Here is a 24,598-nt window from a genome sequence, read left to right as displayed (position 1 = left end):
CATATAGAACATTATTTTGTCTCTAATTTTCAGAGGATGTTTGTTCAGAAGTGTCATTTCTTATCTTTCTCATGTTAATTTATTTTGCAGTGGTTTATAATGACCATCCCAACTGCCTTGATTTTCCCCTCACTGGAGTTGCTGTGTTTGGCCTTGCCATGGAGTTCATGTACTGAAGTGTCCTTTTGCTCGCTGTTCCTCCAGAGGCTTTGTTTTATGATAGCTATTTTCTGATGATCCAAGCCTTGTAATAGTTGACTCTGTAAATATTTTTATTTCATCTTTGTTAAGCAACATTACTGCAGAGCGTGTTATGACAGTTCTTCAGTTCCAAATAAAGGAAGCTAACGTGCTTTCCTTTTTTTTCCCTGGGAGCTACAAAATTTTGGATGTCAAATGTAGTTCCTGCATTAAAGCAGCATGGTGAACAAATGCACTAACATGACCATTAAATTAACAGAACGTGATGGTTTAGAACAAGCAACCTCCCTTAGGTTAGTTTACTGGTAATTTTTTGTCCTATAGAAACTATTGGTCAAAATAGATGCAATTAATTTAGTTATAATGTAGCTCTTACACAGTTATGATTTGGGGAAGATGACTTTTAGCTTGTTATTTCATGTTGTGGTATTTCAAAGATCCAGATAACTGAAAACATAAAGAAAATGTTTTATTTCTTGGATTATCTTATAAATGGAAACTGATTGTTTCCTTTTTTTTAGTTCTGTTTTTAGAGAGGTGGATGAGGCCAACTTTTCTTGTGCTGGGTGGGACCTTCCTCTAAATACTGTCTTGGTCATTATTCCAAGGCCTAGAAAGGTTTCAAAGTTGATGGATGAATTATTATTTCCTCTTCCTGTCTTCATTTTTTCAATTTTGTTGTGAAAGTAGGAAGCGGAGGACTGCAGGCTTGGTTGTTAATTAAATACTTCAGGCTGTTAATGGATTTTTTTTTTTGTACTAATATGTTCTTATTTAGCAAAACCTTGGGTTTTGGCTGTTAATCCAAGGAAGATCTTTAAATGGTTAGACAGACCTTGTGAAAGTGTTTTTACAAAGTGTTTATGTATGTTGATCAAGATGAATTAGAGATGATGTTTAAAGGATGTTTTTCTGGCATCAATAAGAGATAGCTGCTGCTGTGCTGAAGCAACCTCAGGAAGCTTTGCCGCTTAAACTGCAGCATGTACTCATTGTGATATGCTTCTGGTTGACTTCTGGTCCCCTCAGCAGCCTCTCGACAATGATAAAGCTGACAGCTTTACAAAAGTGTGAAACAAAATAGTCCAGGGTAGCAAAGTCCTCTTTGCTTTGGCTGATGACTGTAGGACCTGCTGTAGTAGCAGTGTCTATCCTTGGAAAGATAACTAAGCTTGGGCTATTAAATTGTGTTGCTCTTATGCAAGTTTCTATGAAAATAAATTTCAAATATAATTTTGGACTAGACAGACCTTTTTGAGGGGAAAACTATGTTAGAAAAAGGAGACGATACAATTCTAGATGATACTGGTCTGAAAAATTCAGATTCAGAATTTGTCAACAGCTGTGCATCAGAGATAGGTGAAGAAGAAAACATGGTCACTGAGGCAGAGGTGTTAGTCTAAATACTAGAGTAATTAACAAGTATTTTTATTCCTACCCCAGCAATTTGTGTGGTGTAAACAGAAGCTTGTATGTTCTGCTGCAGAGTGATGCAGTATGGACTAGAGTACTTGGAGAAATGAGAGGCTTATCTCTTGGATTATTCATTTTAATCATGGCAATGGACTTGTAAAGCACCACTTATGTATGCCTGGCTCTGTTCTTTGCCCTCTGCGTCAACCAGACGATCTCCCACTGAATTTGTGATGTAAATCACTACAGAAGTAGACTAAGCCAGATACTGCCTTTTTTAATCCACTACGCACTCGTGGATGGGACTTCAGAGATTATAATGGAGGCATTTTTTCAAATAAGACTGAGGCGGGGCATTGAAACAATTTGTCCACATGCACACTAAATATTAATCTGTAGGTTGCTTGAATCTCAAGTGTCTTTGGGCAATTTTACTGGCAATTCTAAAGTTGGATTGGAAACACCTGGTAAACCTGTGGCTCACCAGTGATGGTTAATGTTAAAAGAAGAATCTTCTCAATGTCCTGGTGAACGTTTGAAATGGGTACATCTTTGCAGTCTTCACATTCAACATTTGAATACAAATCTCATTCTTGAGTGCTGCATCTTCTGTTAATGTGTGCAAAATCCTGGTTTGGATATGTCATCTTTGTAAAATCTTGTGTCACTTACTATTTCTAGAAGCAAGTAAAATCAGCTCTGATGTTTGCCATGAGCAACAGAGAAATCTATAGATTCAGTAAAATCGCCTTGTTGCTGATCCATGGGATGTTCCCTGTGATCTAAAGCCTTTGCATATATAGGCAAGGAGTAAAAGGACCCCCAGCTTTGCGGTCAGTTCCTTTCAAAAGCAGGAAGAAAGCAGAGATGGAGTAAGGTTTTCTATTTGTCCACAACGAGAATGATAAATTTATGAAACAAGCATAAACATTTCTCTTGTAATGCCACTGTGTTATTACAGTTTGCCTTGATGGTCTTTTCCAACCTAAATGATTCTGGTTCTTCTTAGACCTCTCTTTCTGACATTAATTTTCTGAGTTGGCAATTTTCTTAATTGGTGAAAAAAGTCATTGCTTGTGGACAAATATGTTCAGAGAATACAATGTAAAGTATAAAAATGTACACATTTTATCACCACTTTATAATCTTAATCTTGCATTTATTTGGCCTCATTTTCTAGAGTTAAAAAGTGAATTGCATGCTCTAGTCCAAACTGATTTGAGTGAGTTAATACTGTCAGGATAAACCCCACAACAGTAAGTAAATTTAGCTACGTATAGCTCATACTCAGCAGTAAAGCTGTTCTTATACATGTGATGGCTCCTTGAGAAGTGCAATAAGTAAGGAAAGGATGTGAGACTGATTTGCCTGACACAGATATTCATGTAAAAATCACTGTATATAGATTTAAAAACAAGCAGTTGCATTTGTTTAACCCTCTTCTGATTTCAGTGTGAAGGAGGGATTTAGCAGAAACTAGAAATATGAAATGCTGTGTGACCTAAAAGTGTCTTTGACATGATGTGGGTCAAGACTTTGCTTGGAACATGTCTGTTGTGAGCCACATGTAGCTGATCATCTGTTTATGACTCTTCACACATTTAAAGTCCAGTGGAGACTGAACGAATGTGAAGAGCACAGACTGCATCAGCAAGGTCAATAATTAGAGTTTACTGGCACTCTGGGTACACAGACTGCACAAGTGCCTTTTGCCCAGCTCCAAGGTGTGCTTGGGCTCCTCACTCTTCTGCTAAACAAAAAGACAAACAAAGCACGTTGAGTGTCACTTACATAGGGGTATGTGTCATCCTTAAACTTTTAATGAGGTTTTTTAACAGATAGAAGTAAGTAACTTGTTCTTTACAAATAAAAATAAATTGAATGATTGCTTTAGTCTTTGCTGTTTTCTAGTGTCCTAAATGGCCTTAAGTGTCACAGTGGTCTTAAGTGGCTTGAGAAGGAAATTTAGGCTTACGCAAAGTTACTTTGGTCTTAAGAAAAAACCTTCTAAATTGGTTTCACTGTGTACTCTGGAGCCTGCAGACAACTGTTAAGCTCACAATTTAGCATTGCATTTGAAAAATTCAGGATCATTTGTGGTAAAAGAGTAACTTCTGTGGTTCTGTGAACAAAAACTTGATTTTGTGAAGAAGTGGTATAGCTTTTAGGAATCAGCAGCAAGGTAGAATTTGAATTATAGAAAATCTATTTGGGGACTAAACTACTTGACTTCTCTCCATACCAACTGCTGTTACATGTCTTTGTCCAGTATTTATACAAACAGGATAAAAAGGGTGAAGTACTGCAAGAGGAGCAGTTTTGCAGCTCATAAGGAAATGGAGTGCTAGGCAGATGGCAATGTTTCCACCAAGTAGAATATTTTTCAGTCTCAAATCAGGAGGTTCATCACATACAGAAGTTTTACCTGCGTTTGTGCTTCAGCTGATCCTTGACCTGCACTGACTGGGAAGGTCACTGACTGGTATAAATATGGAAACATGAATGGGAAACCACCATAACAGATGCACTGCCTACAGGGGAGTTGCAGATACTTGGAGAAAATAATTTTAATCAACGTAAATTATTAAAGTATAATAGTGGGATAATTGTGAACTAGAGTTTAGCAGCAGATGTCAGCAAACAGAATTTGGATATCCCTCTCAATTTGTGAGCATTGTTCATGTAAACTGATTCATATTTAAGACTCATGGTTCAGTGCTATCAGGGAAGATCTAAAAGCTGACAGTTTTTAAGAGATCTTAGCAAACTCAAAGTTTCACATATGTTGCACAGCTAGGGAAGGAATGCTCATAAAACTTGATTATGGAATACCCAGTTAATCCTAATAGTTCTGTTCCTCAGGCTGTCCTCCAGCCTTACCAGAAGAGAAGTGAATCATCCTTGTCTCTTGATGGGCAGGGAGGAAGACATGCTGTCAGTGAAAAAAATTGTGGCTTTTCTTTCTGTTACCCTCCAACTTGGTCTGTAGTGCTTGGAAAGAAAAGTCAGTGAAGCAGAAGACTCCCCTAAGAGAGCTGTGTCTGCAGGTAAGAAAAATCTTAGACTTTGCCCATGCAGTTTTTGTCACTCCCTGTTCCTTTTGCTGGGCTTTGCAGTTCAGGAGGGGGTACTGCAGCTCTCCTAATGCACTACTACTTCTGCCCCAGTGCATACTTGATCTAGAACAAGACCTGAAGGACTGACCATAGTATTGATAATGAGTAACTTTGTCTGCTCCATGTACATTTTCAAATACACCACTTCTGCAGCAGTATTTGGATAGGCACAAAGAGAGACACTGTTTTTAACAATGTAAATACAAGGGGGTTAACAGTTTTTGCAGTTATTGAAGCTCGAAGTCTGCAATCAATTATTTAGTATTTATTCACCATTTTTATGGCATTTCCAAAGCAAAGTAACAATTAGATTTAGAGCTTGTACAGTATATCCCTCTCTATGACAAGCTCGCAGAATTCCACTTTGCCATTCAGCTAGTGAGTAATGGGTTTTGATGGCGTGCAGTGTATCATTAGGGATTTTCTCCCCCTTTACTATCTATGTAGTGATGTGTTCCGAGCTTGGATCAGTGAGTTTTCCTACTTTTGATTAAATGTTGCTTTACTGTTTGTTACAATTCTAATTTGTGAGAACCTGCTTTTTGTGCTGTCCCTCTGGTTCTGGCAGTACAGGTGGTGCACAGATTGTTCTCGTCTGCTTACTGCTTCATCCTGGAGTGTTGGGGAACTGTGTCTTTATCTACCTCTGAGATGAGGAGTTCATTGGCTGCCATGCCAGCCTGAGCCTCCTGAGATTTGGTTGAGGCAAATGCCTGCCATACTGGATTTCCGCAGGGGTTCTGCTGCAGTGGGTGTGCTTCTATTGCTGTAGGCAGATATTTATGGTTTGCAGATCTAGGACAAGACTGCAGTGGGCACCCTTGACTGCTACAGTGCTATGTGGTCTTGTGGGAAGCCTGCTGAGGTGGGCACGGGGCTGGCAGGGGTACAGGTTGGCAAACTCCCCTGCTGTGGTCATTTACTGGGGACCATGTGCCGTGTGCTGCCCTCCTTTTGAATTCTCTCCTGCTCACTTGGGTATGGATATTTTCTCACACTTGACCCCTTTCTCGCTGATTAAACTACTTGGTGCATATTGCTGAAGTAGCCAGGGGTAGGGTGGGTGAGACTCTGCCGTGGCAGGGGGCAGGGAGGAGTGGGCTTTTACCGATGCTGTCATTCCTCCTGGGGCTATGGCAAGGGGTGTTTCATCTGTTAAAACAAGGAGCCCGTCTTTGGGTTCTGCATGTTACAATGAAGCTATCTTGAGACTGCATTTTCATTAATTCTGTTGCATTTACAGGACATCCCAAAGGTTAAATAACTGGAGTGATGGAATGTGGTTATTCCAACATAGTGCTGTGCTTTAGCGAGGACTCAGAAGGATATTGCTGCAATAGAGGCTAGAAGTGTGATTAAGAGCCTACAGAAACCTCTTTAATTACACTGTCAGCGGTCTGCTGCTGTTGTTGGATGATTGCTTAGTGCAGACTGCATAGTGAAGGAAAGATGGTGGGGGGTTGCTTCTCATTATCTTTAGATCCATCCAGCCAAAAAACCTTTTACCATTTTTTAGGTCTGGAAGTAAATGTAGCTGCAACAGATTCCATACCAAGACCTTTTCTATCATTGTGGTTTTGTGCAATATTTCCTTTTATATGTGTATGTACAGACTGTTTCATTGAACAGCATGGTAAGTGTTTGAAAATCAAAATTTATAGTACAAATTAAATACATTTTGGGAAGCTGACACTTAAAATGGAAATAGTGGAGGAAAATGAACATATTGAACCACCCACTTGACTGCTTACTCATTCTGTTTCTTGACACACTCAGCTTCTGCTGGGTTTGCTACAGCACAAAGATGACAAGAGATGATTCTTCATTTCCTTGTCCCTTGCATTGCTGTTCATGCTTGATCTGAATACTGTTACGTGATCTTGATGTTCTTGGAAGGCTGCAGGGAAGAGCAGACATCAGATATGGACTCTGCTTTGTTTCCTGGTCGAGGGTTAGGTATCAGCTGTGTAGTGTAAGTAGGTAAGGAGTTCTTTAACTCTTTGGCTATATGTGCAATAATTTTTTAAAAATAGAAACAGATTCCAGAAAGGAAAGACAAATGTTCCAGGGCCTGATTCTTACAAGCTTTCTATAAGTGATTGCCCCATCTCTGACTTCTTTGGAAAATGTAACTTTGAACAACAGCATTGTATGCTTTTCACTACATATGCGTTAAACTACCAGTTAAGGTGACCTCAACTGGTACGTGACTCCCCATCTAATAGTACATGACACACAAAAAGCTCTTTTAGATAGTCTTAGAGTAAGGTCACAAAGTCAGATGTTCGAAGTGTAGGTGCTTGTGTGCAATTATGCCTTTGAAACTTTTTCCTGACCTTTCTCCAGATGTTGGCAAGGCAACTTAGTTTTCCTACCTTTCCTGCTGAATGATTTTGGTATTTAAAATTTTTTTGTTCTCTAAAGGTAGGTAGCCGATAGGGAAAATTTCAGCTTAGAGTTGAAAGCTTGCAAATGTAAAGGAAACTGAAAAAGACAAACTTTTGCTAGTGAGCAAAATTATCAATAGATGGTTTCATTGGCTTGGCCTTCACTGTGAATGACTTCTGAATGTACGGCTCAAAGAGAGCTATTTAGTCAGAGTTTACCTAACAGCAGTCTAATCTGCTGAAAAAATCTTGAAGACAATCACAAGGAAGTCAGCATCAGTTTTGCTTTTTCAATTTGCTCATAGCTTGTGTAGGTCACACTGATATTGTTGTATTCTCACTTTCACAAGTAATGGGTTTGCATTAACATTAAAAAGCTTTTATGGGGTGTAAAGGAAGTAAAATAAAAAGCGTGTACCCTCAAATGCAAAAAGCCCCTTCCATCTTCTCTGCATTATGAGAGTATTTTTGGCTCCGTTTGATCTTATTGTCTCTGAAAATACTTTTTTCTACTCAAGTTTTTGGGTGAGCAGGACTGTAATTTTGCTTACATGCACAAAACTTTGCTATTTCATTCCTATTTTCTAGGCAGCAAACTGCAGACAAATCTCAACTGTGAAAAATTCAAAGCATTCTGCTGAGCTGGTTGTCGTCTTGGTCTTCCAGCCCCTTTCTGGGAACCACGACTCTGTGTTTTACTGGATCGAAGGAATGCAGTCCCTCAAAGGTAGCATTGCTGGGCAGCTCTGGTGCCAGGGTAGGGGAATCAGGTGATGTGTAAGGCACAGCTCAGTTCTTTGCCCACAGCCGAGAATGTCATGCTGTAAGTGCCTGTCTTCCCCTTAAGGGGAAACAACTGCAGAGCTGTTTCTTTTTAATTATATGTAAGAAAAAAAAAAGGCATCTGCAATACCTTATAATTACCCACTCAGCACACCCCAGGGGTAGTGTGTTTTCACAAGCACATATTGTTTAGGTGAAATGGAGGTTTTTTTCATTCTTACTGAGTTTTTCATAGTCTGTAGCAAAGATAATTAATACAGAGATAATACATCTTCTTAGTGCTAATGCCTTGTTACAAATATAGGCAATGGGATTAAGAAATGAGGGAGAATGCATTTACTTCTTCCCAAAGCCCTAATGGTTTGGTTAAACCTCCCCAACAACTGGTCAATATTTCTTCACCTAGTGCAACAAATTAATTACATCTTTCCTGAAACAACAGCCTCTTCTGGGCACATTTGTGTGCATTTCAGCTGTCAGCAAGAGAGCGTGCCCTTGAATCGAGCCCCTGATTGTTCCTTGTTACTGAGCCTGGGATCTCACTGCAGAGGGCTTTGGTGGAGAGCGTGGTTGGGCTTTGTGGAGAACAGGGATATGAGGATGCTGTGCTTCCTACTGAGTGTCCAGCCTGGGGTCAGATTAGTGCTAGTCCCTACAAAGCCCTTGATGTTTGTGTGTGAGGGGGAAATGGGAGAGGGGACAGTGCAAGGCTGCAATGCCAACTGTTTTTACTTCAAGTTGGGCCATGCTGTTTTGCTGATGGACAGACAGCTTATGTTTGCATGTTGAAAGGGTTTTGAAGATGGGCAGAACCAAGACAGAGTTGTATTTTGTAATACATACAGCAAAATTTTCAAGTGGTGCTTGTGGTAGGGTTTTGATCATATGGGCATGATTATTTGTGAGAGGCTATTTTTATTTTTCAGCATAGATACTCTGTAACAATCACTAGCATTAAAAAAATTAAATCTCACTTTTTGCTCACAATGAAAATCTGAGGTAGTTGTTATGGAATGCTGCTGGAAAACCCATTTTTCAAATTGAGCTGTTTGACTGTAATTTCTTCTTCAATTATGTTCAAGTTTTATGAAGTAAGCTAAGTTATGCAAAGTTTAAAATGGTACTAGTTAATAGATTTGTTTGTTCTCTTTGGCTTAATGCAACTAATTAAATGGTTATTAAGCTGCTAGCATAGAAAACAAAACTATCCTGGAGTGCAGTATTGAGGAGATGTTGGACAAGCCATATATATGAAGTTAAGGATACCTTGGGGACTCCAGTACTTTACAGGTTGTGGCTATTGCGTGTTAGTGTCTTGAAAAGAAGCAACACAAGGAAAGCCAAAATACCAGTCAGTAGGGAAAGGATGATCAACTTTCCTAGCCTGGATTTTGATCCCTTGGTCCTGGACAGTCACCAAGGTCTGAATTTGAGCAGCTGGTTGAGCTTAACTTGATAGCAAGTGCTTACACATCAAAAGTGCGGCCTTGTTTACCGTTCTTACTGCTGGGGCTCTGAGGAAATAGGTGTCACCTCCTCCTCTGCTGAGGTGTAATAGCATTTTGTCAGTTGTGGTCAGTTGTGACAATATTGGGCTGTTCTGCTGAAAGTGAGGCTGGGCAGCTGGGTTCACCAAAACGTGCTGAGTCAGCGATTTGGCTGTTCCTCTTGATCCTGAGCTGTGCCCGGCCAGGCAGCTGGGAGCACCGAGAGCCTCCCTTTTTGCAGCCTGTGTCTCTGCCTACCCCAGCGAGCCCTGAAGACTGAAAGAATAGGGTATCAGAGTGTTGTCATGGCTGAGTGTCCTTTCTCTCCTTGCTTTTTCCTTCCTTATAAAAAGGAAAAACCAATTCCACTCTTCTGCTGCTTTTTTTTTTTTTTTGACACCTCGTTGCAGTCCCACCTCCACTACCCTGCTCTGTGTCTTTGGACTGTTTCTTGAGAAGTGGCTAGTTAAATGATGAGGAGATTCATCTAATGGCTGCAATAATCTATTTTGTGATCTGTAAAGAATAAAATTTCAATGTCAGGAAACTCCTGCAGGTACCTTGAGTCAATTTGCCAAAGAGAGCCAAGAGATGGATGGTGGAGTGAGCAAAACTATCCCAAAACGCTAATGAATAGAAATTGATTTTGTTGTGTATAAGGGGAGAAGATAGCTCACTGCTGTGGTGCAGCTATTAGTTGGTCTATTACATACATGTATTTGCTCTGTGATGCTTCACAAGCATAGTAGAATGAAAATCAAAATTTCTTCTCGTGTATTAAAAAGTTATGTGACATAAAGGCTCTTTTTCTGTTGAGTTATTTGTATTGTACACATGGGTAAGTAAGCTATTTAAGTCCTTTCAGAGTATCCTTGATGAAAGAAAAGCCTTTAAAAGACCTTTGAAGTAATACTTTGATTATTCTTGGCCTGTTTTACATCTTTCTTATCCTTTAAAAGTACTGGGATAGAAGCAAATTGGTATATAGTGATGTATTTTCAGGGGTTTCTTTCCTAACACTAGGCAAAAAACAAACAAGCAAGTCATCTAAGTCATTCTCTTTGATTTTTGTGGGCTTTCTTGCAATCACTTTATCTCACTTAAAAATATTTTTTCTGCCCGCAAACTGTGTGAAAAATACATATGCAGGAAAGGAAATTGATGAGTGCTCCTCATGGGAGTAGTTCTGGCCATGAATAAAGCGTTGTCAAATGTAGTATGTAAACAAATAGAAAATTTAGTATTTCCACCTGCCTAATCATGTTTTGATGGTAACATTGGAAGAAAACCCATATAATAGGCAGTGAGAGCTTTCCCCGAAGAGGCAGGAATTTAAAGCCAACACAGCATTGTCTCCTATCAGTGCTGAGCTAGCATCCTGTCTTTTATTTTCCTACTCTTCCAGCCCCCCCCTTAAGGTTGGTATGAGGCAGCATGGTCTGAGAGAGTTTTCTCAGTAAGTGGGGCTGCTTTCCCCTCTGGACAGCAGAGTTCAACTCTTCCTGCCTGATGTAATACTTCCATCTGTGTGACAAGAGTGTCCCCATGTCTCCATAAGGCTTTGGTTGTGGTTAGTAGGCTGGGCATAGACCAGGGATCCAGAGGCAGACCACTGGGAATTTTTTTCCTTTTTTACTTTTTCTCCTTTTGCTGGTTTCTTTTTTCAAGGTAAGAGGAGACAATTATGCTAAAGAGAGGCAGAGGTCTTTGCTCCTTACAGCCATGGGGAATTGTGGCCACTACAAGTGTGTGCAGATGTGTTCCTCTGCCCTCTGTGCTGGCTCTGCCAGTTTTGGGACCTGGTGAGACCCTCCTGTCAGAGCAGCACACATGCTGTGTTTTGATTTTTGGACCCTTCTTGGCTGTGGAGACTGTAGTATTAGTATTTTGTTCGTTTGTAGTCTGGCAGAGGGAGTTTGTATATCAAAGTACAGTGGCTTAGGACTGCCTCCAAAACAGAGTGCAATAACTGTGCTAAATATTTATTGTGGCTCTGCTCAGGATAATCTGAGGTAAGACTGTGTTTAAACCCAGTTGAAGATCATAGAAAGCATTTCCAGCTTTATGTTTGTTCAATCAGTTCTGTTCCTTCACAATTCTAGTGGTTTTTCCCCTTGAGGGCAGCAAATATGGCAGTCATTGACCAAATGACTGATGTTTGTGGATGTACCTTGGAGCCACCAAGACTTGGGAAGTTTAGGCAGAGATCAGGGCTTCTTCTGTACTTTTGCCTGCCTGGCTGGGTACCCCAGGCTGCACATTAGTGTTAACACACAGATTCACCTTGGGGTGGGTATTGTCTGTGTGGGATATTGGTGGAAGCACCACAGCATTTGCAGGTGCCAGATGAAGACCCAGAACATACCTCTGTGGAGCTCACTGTGTGAACCTGTATGGTCATAGTCAACTTGATTACTAAAATAGCTCCTAAAGTAACCCTTAAGGTCAAGTCTCATCTAAAGAAGCATCATCTGTGGCTATCACATTGAAAATCCTAAGGGAAAAAAGCAATCACTGGATGCCTTATCAGCTGCTGTTTGTTTCTCCAATTTAATTTGAATCATGATGGACAAAAAATGCTTTTTTGGGTTTTGTTTTGTACTTTTTTCTTTTGATCTTGAGTAAAGAAAGCAGCAATGTAAACACATTTTCTTTCTTATCTGTGGCTTTTAATGAAACAAATCATGTGGTACTGTCACCTCTGCAGTCCTTGCAGTCCTCCATCCTGTGCATACAAAGGACAATATTCAAACCTGTACTGTGCTGTAAATTGCTGCTGAGGCAGTCAGCAGGCGCTGACCCAGACGGTTCCTGGTGGTGAGGGAGATGAATGGAAAACTGAGAATCCTTTTGTGGTTGTGTTGTTTGCTTCTTGAAATTGGAGGGACTGTTTGAATACTGCATGCTTCCTGATTTCTACCCTTCCTCCCCTTCCCCCAGGATTTAAAATATTTAACTTGCTAAAAGACTTTGGTTTGAAATCCCCTAAGTGGGAAAGCGCTGATTGTTGGCAAGTTCAAGTGTAAAATTGGTTGTAAGTACTTGTGGGGGAGCAGTGCAATGGAGCTGAACAGTACATTGCAAATGAGAGTACTCTAAATCAAAACACGTTTGTTAATTAATGTTCATTGCTGGTTTCTGAGAGCACAGCTAGTAAACACGCAGTCCAAAGTCCATTTAAATCAATCAGCAAAATCTTACTGGAACTAATTTGGACTGGATTTTTTGATTAATTCCTTCTTCTAAGATACTTTTCCTTAAATTTCTGTTATAAGGTGTAGATCTCTCTTTGCATGCTTCAGGAACATGATTATATTGTGGTTTAATATGATTGAGGTGAACCAGATAAATAACTTAGCTATTAATTAATATGGAAATGTATAATTAAACAATTTAAATTCTCTGTAAAGAAACAGATAAACATGGATTCTTCTCTTTGCATTTTTATGTATTTAAAATAACCAAAGCATATAAAAAGAGGAATTAAAAGCAGTATTCTGGGAAAGCCTAAAGTAAGTTAATATTGCTGCTTAAGGCTTGCTTTTGCCTCGTCAGAATTGCTAGATGCTCAGATTAATTTAATTTATTTTTTAATCTTAGTCTGACCCCTCTGTAGAGGTGAGGGTTAATCCACTGAAAAATTGCTCTGTTCTGCATTGTGTGCCATTAAATCTTGCAGAACGGGTTTGGTTGTTGATTATATTCCATCGTTCTTGTAGTGGTCTATAGGTCTGATTCTGTGCTCTGACATCAGACCAAATAGTTTTGAGGCATTTTTCTTTTTACCCAAGGCTATGCTGGTACTGCTGTCTTGCAGTACTGGAAGCTTGTGCCAGAGATCTTGGCATCTTTCTTTCCAGCTCTCCACACAGTGCACTCTCTGGCTCTTCTCCCACTTGTTTTGGAAGAACATGCTGGATATTCCTCCCCTCACTATTTCCATGTAATTTTTATTTGCTTTGTGAGGGCCAGGGAAGAAGTGCTGCTCCTTCATCCAGCCTATGGGCAGGCCCACTCCTTGGCCTCTGGGCTCCTCCAGGGCTGCTCTGTATTTGGAGCCAGCTGGGTTGTAGCTCCTGTTTGCTCGGGGAGGCAGTTCTCAGCCTCAGGAGGGCTTGGACATGTGTGGTGTTTTTCTTTAAAACTCACCTAAATAATGGAGCAGGGATGTGCTTTCCTATATCTCTCATAAACAAACAACTTTTCCTACATTAAAAGATCATCAGTGGGGTTGTTAAGTCGGCTCTTGGAAGGCAGACTGTGGCAGATTATTGCCTGGGTGGTCATGCCATGGCTTACCACATGTATATGTTTTAATGCTCTCCTCTATGGTTACATTGGCCACAGAGAAGGTTTGCTTTGAGACTCCCATTTAACCAGCACACAGGAGTGGCTCTTTACCTAATGATCATCTCTTATTTGTTTTTGTCATTGTTGTGTGTGTACCTCAGGCTGTATTTTCCATGTGCTGCTGAAGTGATGCTTTCAGGATAGGATTATTAACTAACTCATGAGCTTTCCCTTGGTTCTCATTAGTATAATAGCTTAGTGTTGCTCAGGCAATAATTACTTGTGCCTGCAAACTGAGGGCATATCTTTAATTTCATAAGCGTAGTAACTGAGATATGGAGAAAAGAGTGTAACTTAGAACCTGATTTAAAAGGCTTTTATTTTGAAGAGTCCTTAGTATTATATATCTACAAGAATGGATCAAAGAGGGGTTCATCATGTTTTCTGACACATGAAGACAAGGAAGAAGAGCTGGGCTTTTTCCCCCTCTAATGTCCTTCTTGTAAATTGCAGATCTGTCTGATCTGAAATTCAGCTGGTGAAAGACAGCACTTAATTTGCACAAGGCAGAGAGTGTTAAGTAACCTTAGGAGTAATCAGGCCCATCAACAATTAAGTCTCTGTTTTATCAGGAAGATGCCTGCTCTTTCCCTGCTGTTTGTCTGCTCCGAGCTGGTGATGCTCTGCACGCTCACTTGTGGCAGTGGCAGATGGTTGCTACCTCCTCCATACCAGCTACAGTCCTAGCAGCACTGAAGACTAACAGGTGGCATCAGGCTGTTGCCCCCTTCTCCTCCTCTGAGTGTTGTTTGCTGGAGCTGCCAGGGCTTTTGGGATGCACCAAGCAAGACTGGCTAACCAGTGCTATGGGAGTGGCTGCCTAGGGCAGCTCTTGGGCAGCCTTGGGAGTTCCAGCACTTGATGCAGGATGGCATCATGGCCGGGTGTTCCTGTGAACTGCACTGCAGGAGAAATCCATTTACCATCTCATTCCATGGGATCTGGTACTAACGTCTCAGTTCAGTCAACCAATCAGCATTTTTGCATTGCTTTCCTGGGACCCAAAGTAAAATGCTAATAATTACATTTAGCTGTGGGCTTTCTCCTTATGAAGTTGTTTGTTTTGCTTTTTCTTTTAAAAGAGCCTAGAGACTCAGTGAGGGTTGTGTCTCAGTCCAGGCTTTGTGTCTGTGACCGTGTGAAAATGGATGTTTGCACATTAATAAAAGCAGTTAAATGGGGCCCAATTAGATTTATAGTTGCTTTAATATTTTTCCTTTTTGATGCCAGAAGAAAGTGAAGGGCTTTAGTGTAAGGAGAGTGATGGCCAGAGTGATCTAGCTCATCTGATTGTGAATGCTCTCTGACTACAATATAATATGCATCCAGTGCAGAAACATAAATCATAGTTCACAGTGAATCATGTTGTGAAGGCCAGTGGAAATGGTATGGCTGTATTAGCATGTGTCCTTTGGAGTAAATAGAGATGTGTGTTGCAGTAATACAAAGAATGGGGGGTTTTGGGGGGTTTTGTATGCGTGTGTTAATTTTTCATGTAGACAGGGCAGGTAAGGAGAGCAAAATAATGCTCTGTTTACAGAGCAAAATAAATTGGGCATATGTGTTTTGTTTCATCAATTTCCTTGCTTTATATGCTTGAGTGTCAAGATTTCACAGCACCTGTGCCTGTGTAACAGTGGTGGATGTGTACTTAGCATATATTTGTTCAGTACTAATTTTTGTAACTTACTGACATTTATTCTTTCTATTCCTTTGTAAGCTGTTGGGTGCAGCGTGGTGTAACTTCTCTTAGCAGGCAGGATTGAAACCCTTCTGAGTCAAACCACTCATTTGCATGAACACATCTCGTCTTGCTGATCGCAAGATACATAAATATGGAACAAAATGAACCAAAACACATAAATAGACTCCTGCAGCTACTGATGTTAATAATAATTTACAACTGTTTTTATTCTAACTCCCCATTCCACCTGCCCAATCATCAGGGTCACGGTTCCTCGTGGCCCCTGTTCAAGAAAGCACTTTAATATTAGTCTTAAGGATATTATTATTCAAGACCAGATTTTTAATATTTTCCTGTTGTTAAACCCTGTAAGAGCTGGATTTAATCCCTTGTTTGAATTTCAGCATGTCCTTTTCTATTCTGAATATGGAGGGTTTTAAATTTAAGCCTGGTGGGTAACTGTGTAGGGAAGAAATTCTTCTTTAGACCTCATTTGATATTTTCTTACATAAAGAGGGAGAAAATAACCCTTGCTAAGGAGGCTATTTTTCCCATTTCCCAGTTTTACTTTTTATTCCTTATAGTGTTGTTGATAAGGATACCCAGAGGGCTCTGCAATACAGGTGGTGGTTGCAGTGCTAAAACAAGGCACACGCAGATGAGCGCTTTGTCCTTCAGCCAGGTAATCCCTTCTGAATGGCTTGGGCCTGGCCTGGCAAGGGCAGGGAGCGGCAGCAGGGCTGGCTCCGTGGGCACAGCAGGCAGCCAGGCACCGGGAGCTGCTGCCCTGTGCCTGCCATGCACCCAGCCAGTCCGTCCTGCCTTCTGCCAAGCTCCTCAGGGCTGCTGTCCCTTCAGTGCTGCAGGCCAGAATGACTTCATTTCCCGCTGACTTTACTCCACTCTGCCCTGTTAGTGTTCAAGTTATTAGGTTCTGACTGTTTTTCTGATTTAGTTCAAAACCCTCTGTGAATTAAGTGGAGACCCTTGGTTTCCAGTGTGGCTTGGGCTGGAGTTTCTTTAAAAATGTTGTCTACTGGTGTATGGGAAGGATGCTCAGTTGTAGCACCTGGTTCTCAAATTACTGTGTGTTGGTTAGGTGGGTTAACTGTTTGTCCTGTTGCTGGCTGTTCTGGTGTTGTTTTTGAAATAAACGTAGAAGTATTTGCAGTAATTTTTATCTTCTGAAGTTACTTTTTATGCAGTAGGGATGCAGACTGTTTTGTTGGGTTTTTTTAATAATAAGAAATAATACACCAAGTTTTTAGTATTTTTGCACTCAATCAAGTGATCCAAAAAGCATGTAGCTGTGCCATTTATTACCCTCATTCATTGCTTTATTACCCTTGTTCATTGCTGTTGAGGTTTGTAGATGTTGTATGCAGGTAAATGATTGCAGTTAGAATTTGATTCATGTGCTTATCTGGCTGGGGTGATTTTGCTTCCTTGTTTTTGCACTGCTTCCTTTTTATTTTAGACTCAAATACCCAAATCACAAAAGATACACACTGTGGTGCAGAAGACTGAAATTCCTTGGACTGCTGTGCCATGTCATGTTTTCAGTGTGGGAAAGAAGTGAGGATGGGCAGTGTGTTTTGCCCTACTGTCTTCACAAATTTTAGAGACCCCTAAAATTTAAATTTTTTTTAACCTTTTTCTCCTCTCTTTTTTTTCCCCTTTTTTTGTCTGGTGTTCGTGTTTTTTCAGTGTGGGAAAGAAGTGAGGATGGGCAGTGTGTTTTGCCCTACTGACTTCACAAATTTTAGAGAACCCTAAAATGTAAAATTTTTTTAACCTTTTTTTCCTCTCTCTCTTTTTTTTTTTTTTTTTTTCCTTTTTTTGTCTGGTGTTCATGGTTTTTTTTTTGGTTGGTTGGTTTTTTTCTCAGAAGAGAGGGCAAAGGAAAGGAAGGTGTGAGAGGGCATTGGAGAAGTGGGGGAATGGAGGCAAACTGACCAAGGGTTTGTTTCATTAATGTACTGAGAAGTTTGACCAGAGTGGCACGTAGAACTTTCAGAGAACTCGGTCTCTTACTGTAGACATTTGTCTTCTGAAATATTGAGGTGCTCAGCTGGAAGGGGAAAACTACTCACGATATGGAGCCAATGTGACAGAGGAGATTTGGAGAGAGATCTGAGTACTACAGTAAAAAGGCAGAATCCTTGAAAATAGGTGTTGCTGTCCAAAAAAAGAAGAGACTCTACCTAGAAAGGGGTATGCAGGAAGATACATAGCAAGAAGTCTGGAGAGATGGAGCTAACAGGAGAAAGGTGCAGCTGTGTGGGCTCTTGGTGATTTGGAATATAGAGAAGGAAAGCACTAAAGAATTAAGAAGTTTGATTCATAAGGTTTTGCCTTGTGTCTTTAAGTTATACAAGTCTTGCAAAATGGAAATCCAGAGGCAAATTTACTCATAAGGAAGAGCATGAATGAATGCACATCACATTCTCTGAACAATTTTCTCTTCAGAGGGACAAATGCAAGTTGCATTTGGTTTATAAGCTTCAGAGAAGACAGTAGTCAGTGAAGATCTTCATAATGCCTCACTAGTGTAACAGGGAAAATGTGTTAATCATGTAGGGAATCAGTGCCTAATGATTAATAGCAACATCAATGTGTGTATCTATAAAAGAACTTCATTGCTGTATTTGAATTTACTGGCTGAGGAGGAGATTCGTTGCTTCCTGTTCATTATCAAGTTATTGCTACTTTAGTTGGAGTTGTATTTGTAAGTAGGCAGCACTGTTTACTTGTAAAATCAACATGGCTTTAATTTTGTGAATTCATGTATGGCAGTTTCTCAAAGCTAGATAAATAGAGCTGAAAGAACCTGGAATTTTGGTATTGTCTCCTTCAATTATCTGTAAGTGAATTCAGTTTGTATGTTGCTATGTATGTATCTATGTTCAGCATGTTGTGTGTTGTAACATGCTAATGTTGTTGTTAGCCTTCTCATGGCTTGATGAAAATAAGCATGTAGAAAGTTCAGGAAGAGGGAAAACTGCTTTTAAGTCACATTCCCAAGTGTTTTGCTGATATGTAATGGAGAATGACCAACACTGATCTGTGTTTTGTTGGCCCCTACAAATAGCACATTAGTTTCTTTCATGTAACTTAAACTCTGGGTTTGCTGCTTTGTTATTTTATTTGAATTTGCAACACAAAATGAAGTATATTGAATGTTTTGAGCTGACATTCTAAAGTTGTCATTTCAATAATCAAAATTAGGTTGTTCTCTAAGGGACCCTGAGTTTTTGTTTAAATGAAATTACCTAAGCACCACAGCTCTATTCAAGAGAAGGAAGTGCCTTGATGAATACAATATTATGTTTGGATCTTTGTTAGCTTCTCAAAACACACTCTGATTGCCAAAGAAGTGTCTCCAGGCATGTCTGCCTTGTTTAGCTTGGAAGGGCAGGATTTATATTAAATGTAGGTATATACAATAGAGTTTCCAGAGTACCTATTTATATATAGGTACTCTGGAAACTAAACAAACAAATCACCTTTTTGTTGTTTAGGTTTAAGATTTTGGTGAGATTTAACCATCTAGGACTTGAGTGTTTCAATGGGTTTGAGGCTGCAGAGGAAGCTGCTGTAGGTACAGGCACCATTCTTGGTTGTAGTTACTTTCCTGAGCTGTGTAAGGAATCCTGGCACTTCCTGGTATTGCTCTCCCTTGCTGGAAACTGCAAGTCCCATGGTAGCAGTCCTGGTGGAGGGGGACTGATGACTTATTTTTCTCTAAATTTTTTGTATGTAGTTCTTGTATCTGGCATGTTTCTTCCAGAACAACTTCCCAGAGAAGGCTTCTAGGCTCAGTATGAGCTGGTGCATGGGAAGCACAACACAGAGGCTTTGTCATGGGCTCTTCCAATAAGTTCAGGTGACCCTGGGTAAGTTATTTAATATCTTCATGCTTTCATTTTCTCTCCTACTCTTTGCCCTTGTCTTTTGTTAGTTGGGATGGTATCATTTACTGAGCACAATGGAAAGCTTGTCTTCGATGGGTCATCCACGTATTATTGTAATCCATATAAAAAAAAGAGGGATTTTTTTTTTGTCTCTAGTTGGAGAACTTTGACCATGAAAAGTACTAACATTGTGTTTCTGCTGTTACTTTACTACTGATAGTTTTCTTGTCCAGCTTTTCTCTTTACTTTGGATCAGATTAACATATACTTCATGCAAATGCCTGATGTTTCCAGTTGTTGATCAAACTGGGAGGATGGAGGAAAAAAGTAATTAAAAGGTTATTTTTAGTGAAATAAAGGAAAATGGAATTTTTCATTTTGGGTCAAATGCAGTATTTTTGATGTGTCAAAATAATTGATTTTGATGTATGTGAAGCTAATTCCATTGACATTTTCAAAAGTGTGTTGGTTTTCCCTTGCAAAGGAAAGTGAAGTTCCCAAATCAGGGCCAGAAGTTACATTCCCCCTTTGTGCCAGCTTGAACTAAGTGCAGTGTGCAGGGTTTTCATTGCTATTGGAGAGGCTGTGGAGCCAATTCCCAGCACTCCAGTGGCACACTGTGAACAGCCACCATCCTTTAGCAGGTTCATAGTGGCAGTGGAAACTGGGATTTCCACAACTTCTCATGTAGGACAAGAGTAGTGCAAACAGGATCATGTGGATCCTCCACAGCTGGGGAGGGACTGGGGTTGAAGGGCAACAGGGAAAAATGGTTTGCAAATCTAACATTAATTTGTCACTGGGCAGGTGTTTATTACAAGAGCTTGAAAATTTAATGTTGTGGAAATATTTATAGTTTATTCTGGAACTGCTGGAATAAACTTTTAAGAGGTATTTTTTCTGGTGTACTGTTTTGCTGAATCTGAACTAAATAAACCCAACTTTTTCAAAACATTTTTCCTTTTGTTGTGGCCAGAGTATCTGGGAAATTCACCATGTTATTTCAGTTACTCTGAAGTACAGATTTTGACAAAATGAACTGTCTAAAACAAAAGCTGAAAAATATTCAGTCTGGTTCTCATTTTATAGAGAATTGCCAACTGTCTTTTCTACTGGCTGTGCATTTTATAAATTAATTCAGTGGTCACATGAATTAAAAACAAGACTATTAGCATGAAACTTTGTGATAATGTAAAAAAAATTTTAGTTTCCATTACATTTCCTTGTTTGTGGTACATGCAGCACCATAGTCATAGAACAGTAACAGCAGTGAACTGATTATCATTCACAAAGTAGCTGAGACTGAGGAGTTAGAAATATGGACTGGGAATGACATTTATAGTGTTGGCTGTGAAATACTTATGGAAATCCACTTCTTCCATAAATATTAATTTGACATTGGTTTAGGATTTAATAAGTGGAATGACTCAGGATGATAAAGATGCTTTATTACATCTGGATAGCCTTAGGCAATATTTCTGTATGCCATTAAAAAAAAGGTATGAAACAGTTACGAATAGATTTTAAGTTATGGAAAGTAAAAGAGGGTAATTGGTATTTAGAGTATATAAAGTAGGGTCACATTTTTCTTTTAAATTTACATAAGTGGAGTGAAAGCCAATTCTGAATGACAAGGGAATACATCTTGATTTCTTTCCATATTTGTCACATATTTTCAAGGCACCTGTGCTATGAGTTTAAAAATGCCCATGTGCAAAGTACAGGCTTTGTTCCACTGTTGCACACATAAAAATGCTTTAACTGAGGAACCAAAATAACTCAGAGATGACCTTTTGCTTCAAGACTTGACTGCTTTAATGGCAATTTATAGAATCATAAAATCCTTTAGGTTGGACAAGATCTTTAAGATCATTGCGTCCAAGCATTAACCCAACACGGCCAAGTCCACCATTAAACCATGTCCCTAAATGCCACATCTATGCATTTTAAATACCTCCGGGGATGGCAGCTCCACCCTGTTCTTGGGTAGCCTGTTCCAGTGCTTGACAGCCCTTCTGGTAAAGTCATGCTTCCTAATATCCACTCCAAAACTTCTCTGACACAACTTGGCCTATCACTTGGTACTTAGGAGAAGAGAACATTCCTTGTTAAGTGGACCTGCAGATTTCCTGAAGTGGGTTTGTTGCAAAAGGAACATTCCCAGAGAGAGGAATGCTTCCAAAACCATTCTTCATTCTTTGTTTCCTTTTGTTGATTTTTATTGCCACATTATTTCATGGCATCCTCCAGGTCATAGGTTTGTTGTCATAGTGATGATATTCATCTTTGTAAAATAATAAAATTTAATTTTTTGACAGCAGGAAGAGAAAGTAGATCAAGTTGTTGATAGGCAGTATCATAATCATTCTTCTTGGCAGGAAACTTGTACACATGATAAGTCTTCGTACAAAACCTAGACTTTTATCTTCTTAGGGAGATTTTAATTGCGTTTTTGATTAAAAAAAAGTTTAAGACTGTTTCAAGCTGTTGTTTACTATTCTATTCTACAGCCATGAGTACTTTTTTAAAAGGCACATGGTACTACATGTCCTTTAAAAAGAAAAGAAGCAAAAAAACAAAAACCCAAAAAACCAAAACCCAAGCCAACCCAAACCCCTAAAAATATGAAGTTAAAACGTTCCTGCAGTGTTCTTTGGTAGCTATTTTGGTTTGACATTTTAATTATAGTCCAAAGGCCTCAACATCCCTTTAAATCTGGTATTTATATAAAGCAGAGAATTGTCTTTATTCTCAAGAGCTTGTAGTCCAGGAGAACAGGCAAAGCAGATGTTTGAAGCAGGCATGGAGACTGGGGTCACTTTGGCTGAACCTGCACACTCAGTGCTGCTAGTTCTGGCTTGTGCCATAACCTCCTACAAATGCAAGGTGCAGTTGGTCCTGTTGCTGTAGATGAAAGGTTTGAACTTGTGTTCACATGAAGAGTTTGTTCATTGTAAGGGCAGGCAAAGCTGGCTCCACCAGGACATCAGTTTGTCTGAAAATTCACTGCTTGCTTACTGTGCTTTAGTTGTATAGATTTTATTTTTTATTTCTGGACGTCAGTCCCTGGGGTTCAATTTCTTCTTGCTGGGCCAAAGACATTTAAGAAAAGATTTTATTGCAAGTTCTTACTAAAATAGCTCAACCTTGTGAGAATGTGGAAGCGAGGTAACAGCTGCAAGATTGCTCCATGAGAAAGATCCTTCCAGCTATCCAAGGACAATTCTAGTACGATGGGAATGCCTGGAGGGGTATTGTACAAAGACAGCCCTTTTTAGCTTGTGAATTTATAATAATTTTTGACATCTGATATATAAGAGTTGGGAAAAGTTGATTTTCTTCAAAACCCTGAGGGAGGTTCCTATAAAAGGTAAGAAATGCAATGATAGGGACTTCACTGTGAAACTGCGGTTAAAGGCAAACCATTTATATACTATTGAAGGCAGCTAATGAGCTAGTTCTGAACATTGTCCTTATTTAGTTTACTTTGAAATAAAACTAATGTGACTCATCTGCACAAACATCACCTTCCAGGGAAACATACCTCTGTTGCCAGTGAAGAGCAGTGGTCAGTTCCTCTGGTGCAGAGCCCAGGGTGTGATGTCCTGCAGCACCTAGGTCATTAGAGTTCCAGGTGCTGCTGCCCCTTCACCCCTGAGACTGGTGTTTTTTGTTACCAGTGTGGGAGAAGGGCTTAGATGGTTTCCATTTTATTATGAAATTTAATGATGTCTTCATTTAGGGGAGAAAAAAGAAGTTTTAGAATTATCTTAGTTGTGTTTTGAGGAAAAAAATGAGCCTGACACATGCTCCTCTCAGCTGTGAAATGTAGTTGGCTGGTCACCTGTGCATATCCTGGCAGTGAGAGCTAATGATCTCTGGAAACACTAAGGAGCAAAACTCACTGCAGGATCAGAAATCCCAGCAATGCCTACTTTGGTCATTGGCTGGTCGTTACAAAAAAGAACTTTGTAGAAACGTGAGAAGGCTCTGCTCCAGCAAACCATTTGTTGCAGTTCTTTATCGCATGCTTTGAATGAATGCTGAACTTGATGTGTTTTTGTTTAGCATATTAGGTTTTTTTTTTCTGGTTTTGCTCCCCCTTCTACCTCCACTGAAATCGGGATGCAGATGTATTTGAATGTAGCTGTTTAGATAACTTATTTCTCTCAGAACACCATCTTAGCATGAAAATGGAAGCCAGGTAGAGGTAAATGCGAATAAACTATAGTGCAACAGGTGGGTAATTCCTAGTTTGGACAAGGTAGAAAAATAGCCATAACTGCTTGTTCTTTTGATTTAATACACCTTTGAATGATTTCATGATCCACTTATGGTATGCATGACTGAATTATTTAAAAGAGGAAAACCTTAGGGACAGTGTAGCTCAGAAGTGAGTCTTTTATCTCTAGGCTGAAAGTTCAACCAGTCTGTAAGGCTGTTTTACCATTTGATGAACTGGATAGTCAATGCTGTCACTTGGCTAAAGCTTAGATTTATCAGGGTTCTCGGGCATCCAGGAGAGGGCTGAGGATGGCTGGAGCACTGAACACTTTGCATCTCTTTCTCTTTGGGATATCTTGGCATGGAAATGGGACTGGGGTGGTATTTCGAACAATTCCTACTGCTGTACAGTGTGACTTGGCTATCAGCTCAGTCAGAGCACAGCAGCTGGAGGAGAAAGAGAGGCTCTGGCACCACGTGTCCTTGTTTTGATAAAGTAGGCAAATGGTATTTTAAATATAACTGAAGGTAGCTTTTACCTTCCCAGTTACACTGCTATGCTTTTCAGCCTGCAGATTAATTTAAAAGTATTTGTCAAGTGAAGTGTGAACATGAAATCTTTTAAGGGCCTCCTTCTTCAAGTAAATTGGCTGAGTATGATGATCATACATGATGCTGTTAGTTTTTCCCCAGATAAAGCTTTTTTTTTGTGTGTGTTTGTGTGTGGTAGTCACACTCATATTTGAGGTTTTTTTGGTACCAATTTAATATTAATCTTTGTGTAAGCAATGCATATAATTAGAGGTGGCAGAAGATCACTGTTAGTATTAATCATCTGCTTAATAATTAAAACAGTGGGGAGAGCCAGTTGAAATAAGCACTTGTTTGCCTTCAAATTATGACAAGATAAAACTTGAAGCAGTATCCAGCCGTGGAGAAGACTACAGTATTCAGTCCTTAAACATTGATCAAGAAAAGGTTTTGTTATTCCTCAGAATGATTAGCCATCTGGTAGATTTTAATCTAGGTCTCTCATGTA

The 24,598-nt window shown here is 39.7% G+C and overlaps 1 protein-coding gene across 2 annotated transcripts in view; it reads left to right on the top strand.

Annotated features, from left to right (window-relative positions):
• PLCL1 (phospholipase C like 1 (inactive)) overlaps positions 1 to 24,598 on the top strand; it is a 183,367-nt gene that overhangs the window by 19,642 nt on the left and 139,127 nt on the right. Inside the window, exon 1 of one of the 2 annotated variants that reach the window (XM_041403444.1) lies at positions 7,751 to 7,844. The exons of the other annotated variant lie outside the window; for it this stretch is intronic. The gene's annotated coding sequence lies outside the window, so the exon portion shown is untranslated. Of the gene's footprint in view, positions 1 to 7,750; positions 7,845 to 24,598 lie in introns of those variants that run through there. 2 annotated transcript variants of the gene reach the window in all.

The sequence above is a fragment of the Onychostruthus taczanowskii genome, unplaced genomic scaffold (assembly GCF_017590055.1).
Source record: "Onychostruthus taczanowskii isolate IOZ18803 unplaced genomic scaffold, ASM1759005v1 scaffold20, whole genome shotgun sequence".
Classification (NCBI taxonomy): domain Eukaryota; kingdom Metazoa; phylum Chordata; class Aves; order Passeriformes; family Passeridae; genus Onychostruthus; species Onychostruthus taczanowskii.
The sequence above is the reverse complement of the archived record's forward strand: the minus strand, read 5'-3'. Positions and strand labels throughout refer to the sequence as shown.